Consider the following 5,554-nt stretch of genomic DNA (forward strand, 5'->3'; position numbering starts at 1 on the left):
CAGAGAGGAGGGGCCGTGTCTCTGGTGTCCACCTCCGGATCCCAGCAGCCACTTGGAGAAGGCACCTGGCCCGCGTCTGTGCTGACTGAGGGGAACCCGCAGGACCCGTGCCTGAGCCCACCTCGAGGGTCTCGGTTCATCCCCACCCACCCCCACCAAGGCCCCCAGAACCATCTTCCAGCCCTGGCTCCCGGGCCTCCTCCCGAGCAGGAGAGGGAACTCAGACCCTCCCTTCCCCAGCGCCAGCCCTGCCCGGGCTTACCTGGCAGCACCCGGCCAAGGCCACGGGCTCCCAGCTCCTCCCCACGCTGACCCCACAGGCCCATCCTGGAAGACAAAAGGGCCACCCACACCGCAGGAGAGAACTGCACCCAGGCCCCCTCCCCAAGCCCAAGCCTGGCCACTCGGAGCCAGGGAGGCTGGGCCGCCACCTCCCTTCCATCCACCCCAGACATCCTTAGTGAGTACGGGAAGTGGGCAGTGACCCTGTCCCCACCTCCCCACTCTCCAGCAGTGCAGCTCAGAGGGAGCACGGGACAGAGGGCCCCCGCCCTTCCCTGATGTGCCAGCAGGAGCAGCTTGGGGAGATCGGGGTGGAGGGGGGACGCCTGCAGGGCCACCCTATGTGCACAGTCTGGAGAAGGCCGGGGAATGCCCACTCGCCAAATCCTGAATTTTGCTTTTGGTACCAGCTGTGTGATCACCGTCAACCAGTGGCCTGAGCCAGGGGATCGGGGTACCCTCTTGGCATATTTTCAGAGCTCACTGTGGCACCTGGGACTTGGGGCAGGCACCAGCTCAGACCTGGCACTAACAAGAGTGTGTCCCACGGGGACCGTGCTGCCATCCACACTTCACTGCAAAGCCAAGGGCCCCTAGCCAAGCTCAGGAATGTGGACACCAAAGGCCACTGAGAAGATATGGGCCAGTCCAAATCGCCAGGAAGTCCCCAGCCCCCTACTAACAGCAGACCTACAGGGACAGAGATGAAGTCATTTAAATCAGCTATATAAAAGCTCCCGACAGCAGGTTATAAAACACTAGCTCAGATGCAAAAGTGGGGTGTGAAAATCACCTTTTTTTTTGAGGCCCATAAAATGGAACGAGCTCTTTCTTCCTGAAATAAAAGTAGAGCCTCCTCTCCTCTCTGACTTCCCCTCCCTCTTTGGGATTCTAGGACACTCCATTCTCCTACACAGACCAGGGAAGGCAGGTGGAGGGCCGGGCTGGTAGATTTGAATACTTATCTGCAAGGCTGCTCTACCGTGTTGCCTGCCGCATCCTAGAGGGGCTCGAGAGTCCCTTCTCTCCTCTCTGTCCCAGGAACTTGCTGCCACTCTGTAAACAGACCCCAAGCTGCTCAGAGGAGCACTGCTTGACCCACAGTCACCCTTGGTCCTGGCCTGTGGACCCGGAATCCTTGATGTCATTAATGTCGTTAACACATCTGAGGTTTCAAGGGGGACTCATCTCCTGGGTTGAGCTGGGGCTGACCTGGAGAGGAGGTGAGCCGATCCTGCCTCCCCCACCCCACGGGCTCAGTCTGTAAGTCAAAGTGAATTATTGGGAAAGCTTGGCCGGTGCCTGGTACATAGGAGGGATTTCATTATTTCTACCAACCAATGATTTAAACTTTGAGTAGACCTTTGTGTGAGACTTGTGTTCCAGAACTAAGGACCATATTTCTCCTGGGGCATTATATTGCCCCCTAGGGGCAGTTAGGAAGCACAAACCCATCAAATCCCCTAGGAATGGGTAAGCGAGTGGTGGCCCACGCACACAGTGGAATCTACTCAGCAGCAGAAGGGAACAAATTACAGAAACATCGAGGGTGACATGGGGAACCTCCAAGCCTATGCTGAGCCTGAGGAGCTAACCACGGAAGATTCCACGTGTGGAGACTGGGAACAGTAAGTCAGGCCCAGAATCCCAGCAAGCAGATCAGTGGTCTCCTAGGGGTTCAGGGGGCCTGACAGGTGTGAGATGGGGACCCTCCAGGGTGATGTGCTTTATCCTGCTGTGGTGACAGTTACCCGGATGTACACACGGGTCAAAACACTTGGAAATGCACGCTTCAAATGGGAATCAATGAGGCCATTTTTGAGGAACTTGTTTGTATGTGACGAAAGAAGGCTGGCCCTGAGAACTGTCACATCAGAGCCCATACAGAGCAGGTCGGCAGGGGAGCGTGTCATCTCACCTAGGCCACACAGATGGGAGCCCCCAGGGAGCCCATCGGGAAAGCCTGGTGGGAGTCTCTGCTACTGCCTCTGACCTGACCTCACAGTGTGCAGCTGGCCTGCCACCCCCAGCACACTCGGAGGAGATGGAGGGTCACCTTGGGTACTCCTCAGATGCCACCAGGTCAGTGCGGCTGCATGAACGTGTCCGGAACCACGTGGGTGCGCAGGGAGAGGCCTCCAGCTGCCATTGAGAGAGAGAGGGACAGGAGTGAGCCAGTGATTAGGTAAGGTGGGAGAATAATGCACATTACTAATTCTTAACAATTATTAAAGCAATTAGTTAATTAGTATTAACTATGACATCACAGCATTTGCCAAAATTAATCCAGATGTGGGTCAAAAGCAAACAAAGGAACCCGAAAGATATCTTGGTTGGGCCAGTGTCAATCAAAACATTAAACACACCTTGGGAGGTCCCCTGGGCCTTGTGTGACCTTGAGCAAACCCACCTGCTCTGAGCCTCAGTCTTCTCATCCACAAAACTGGGGCAGCCGCTGGGCCAAGGCTGCAGGAGCATCCAGTCAACGTGGGTCTCACCCCATGGCCAGCTCTCCTGTCTCTTAGGTCATGACCATGGTCCCCAGTGTTCAGCCCCATCATCGGGGAACATCCTCCCTCCCCCAACCAGGGCCACTAATCTTGGGAACAAAAAACAGCGCAAGGGAAGCATGCAGGGGCTGCATTTCAGGATCCCTCTGGGTTTGGGGCTTTTCCCCGACTCAGAGATCCGGCCTCCGAGCCCAGATTGCCTCAGAGGCCCAGAGACAACAGAGGCCCCCGAGTGAGGGGCCAGCTGGGGGACAGAGGCGCTTCTGCAGAGGAGGAGGAAGCCCCGGGGCTTTATGAACCCAAATGCACGGCCATCAGAGAGGAGATCCGAAATACTCTGCCTCCCCCCAAAAGAGGACCTCCAAAGTGAGGAAAGAGGAAGGAAAAACAAAATGGAGAGACAGGAAGTACACAGGCATCACCGGCCACCTTCATCTACCTGCCATCTACAGGACGGGCAAGGACGAGGTTGTATCCCGTTTTACAGACGGGCAAACCCAGCGGGGAGGGCCCTGCTCCAAGGTCACCCAGCTAGAAAATGGCTCAGCTGGGGCTCTAAAAAGACCCCCGGGACCCCAAAGGGGAAGAAAATAGGTTTGAATTTGGGGGTGGGGAGAAAAGGAGAAAAGATCCAAGTGAGGTCCCTACACCCCACAAAACCCAGGCCATAACCCTGCTGCTAGGAAACTGGCCCGACCGCTAAGTCATCTGGGAGGATCCCGTTATTCCAGTGGCTTTCTTGGCCTCAAGGCAACTGATTAAGTTCCCTTTAAAGGGAGAGGTGGCACGGGGTGGAAGTTATAAACATAGAGTTCAGAGTCAGACAAGAGCCAGGTCTGAATCCTGATTCTGAGGCTGATGGCTGTGTGACTCTGAGTAAGTCACTTCACCTCTCTGAACCTCAGTGTTTCCCCTGTCCTGCTTCACTGCCAGCCTCATTGCAAGCTGCCCAGGAGGCAGCACCCAGCAAGGCCCTTGGCAAACGGTTCTTACTGGTAGCTGAGGTTGGCTCCCCTCCCTCACCCACTCCACAAGAGGCCAGGCCCTCCCTTCCTTCCGTGACTCACCCATCCACTTCCACCGAAGCTCACCTGGCACCACAGAGAAGAAGGGACACCTGCCTCATCCAATGGGATCAGAGCAGAAAGGGATGGGGAGACAGATGTCACCCTGGGCCAGATTGTGCCTCTTGAGCTATTGTTCTATGCAGCTGAGTGACAGATGAGCCAGGCCTCAGAGACAAGGGAAGGGTCCCTTGGGAACAAAGGGCTAGGCTTTAAGTTATTCACCAGCGCATTGAACCTGCACAATGAGCCCAGAGCCCCAGAAACACGGCCAAGAATCACCCAGGAGGCCACCAACAGCTCAGTGGAAAGAAAAGCAAATTACCAAGTATGTGTGCAAGAACCAGGTGCATCGTAAGTGAACAGGGCTGGGGCCCGGTGGTGCACGGTGACATCAGCTATCTTTACAGCACCTACCGTGTATCAGTCACCTCACACACATTGGCCCACAGCCTCACAACAGTCCCTGAAATGGGGTCATGATTCCTTCCCATTTTACAGATGAGGAGACTGAGTCTCAGAGGAGGGAAATGACCCAGATGGAGAGAAGGACTCACAGATTTGTGACTCTCCACTCCTTCTCTGACCCCCGCGGTGCCCTGCGTGGATGAATCAACTCCCAAAGAAGAATCCTGCCCTGGGAAGAAGCATGGACCAGGTCTGGGAAAGGGAACGGAAACTGTCGGTGGGGGGAGGGGAGGGATGGAAATGATTGGCAGGCGGGCAAGTGGGAAGCTGAGGAGTAGAGCACGTTCCTCTCCTCCAGGAACCGCTAGCGTCTCTTACAATGATTTCTGCAAAGATCATAATATCACAAAGAGATAGAGCTGATGTCACCCTGTCAAGCAGAACACATACAGTTCAGTGTCAGTGATTATTCCCAGTCATAGAGAACAGATCAGAGAGAAACGCAAGAAAATGGAGATTTCTTCCCTTGTGTTTGACTTTGTCAAATCTTCAGTAATTACGTAGTTCATTAAATTTACTAGATCTGTACCCAAAATAATCACCAAAAAATAAAAATAACTCATTTTTAATGCAAACAGAGAGAGTAATTCTCCTAAAGCGGATGACACAGGGTTATGGCGCCTTTGGAGGACTCTGAGGGGTGGGGAGACCGGCTAAAATGGCTAGGAAGATGTGGGGTAGATTTGGGAACCGCTCTCAAGCGGCCCTGGAGAATCACACAGGCAGGGAGCGGGGCGGGGGGCGGCTGGAGGTGACCTGAAATCAAGCAAAACTCAAGGTGGGACGGGTTCCATGTCCCTCAAAGATAGGAGATGGTAAAGTGGCCGGAGGAAAGCGTTTGCCCAGACGGCTGCCCGGTCCGGGCTGGGGGTGCGCGCCTTTCCGACCACCTGCCGGCTGCGGAGGAGGAGGAGGGGCCGCGAGTAAACACCCAGAGGCCCGGCCCCACCCCGAATCTGCTGACGCATCCCCCTGGCCACGTGGCCGAGACATCTGCGTGATGGAAGCAATGCCCCTCAAGTCTGGGCCCGGCGGAGCTCAGGTTTCCCCGTCTGTCAAGTGGAATTACTCATCTGTGCCGGCGTCTCCCCGCCCCCCTTCCCAGGAGATCGCCGCGCACCCAGGTGCTCCCCCAAATACGGACGCGCTTTGGGAAGAAAGCGCGGCGCCCAGAGCGAGGGCTGTGTTCTGGACGGCGCCGAACCCGCGGCTGGCACCGAGCAAAACAAA

General features: G+C 55.7%; 1 long non-coding RNA gene across 4 annotated transcripts; it reads right to left on the bottom strand.

Annotated features, from left to right (window-relative positions):
- On the bottom strand, positions 1-5,533 carry LOC125611109. 4 transcript variants are annotated; one of them, XR_007341233.1, is made up of 5 exons: positions 3,278-3,856; positions 2,693-3,231; positions 2,339-2,424; positions 263-1,338; positions 1-85 (listed from the first exon to the last, which is right to left on the bottom strand). It is a non-coding gene; the product is annotated as an uncharacterized LOC125611109 (long non-coding RNA). The 4 variants fall into 4 exon arrangements; XR_007341234.1 differs by lacking the exons at positions 2,693-3,231; positions 3,278-3,856 and adding an exon at positions 4,414-5,533; XR_007341235.1 differs by lacking the exons at positions 2,693-3,231; positions 3,278-3,856 and adding an exon at positions 3,884-4,322.
- Positions 5,534-5,554: the final 21 nt, after the last annotated feature.

Source organism: Marmota marmota, unplaced genomic scaffold, assembly GCF_001458135.2.
Source record: "Marmota marmota marmota unplaced genomic scaffold, marMar, whole genome shotgun sequence".
In the NCBI taxonomy this organism is placed as follows: Eukaryota; Metazoa; Chordata; class Mammalia; order Rodentia; family Sciuridae; genus Marmota; species Marmota marmota.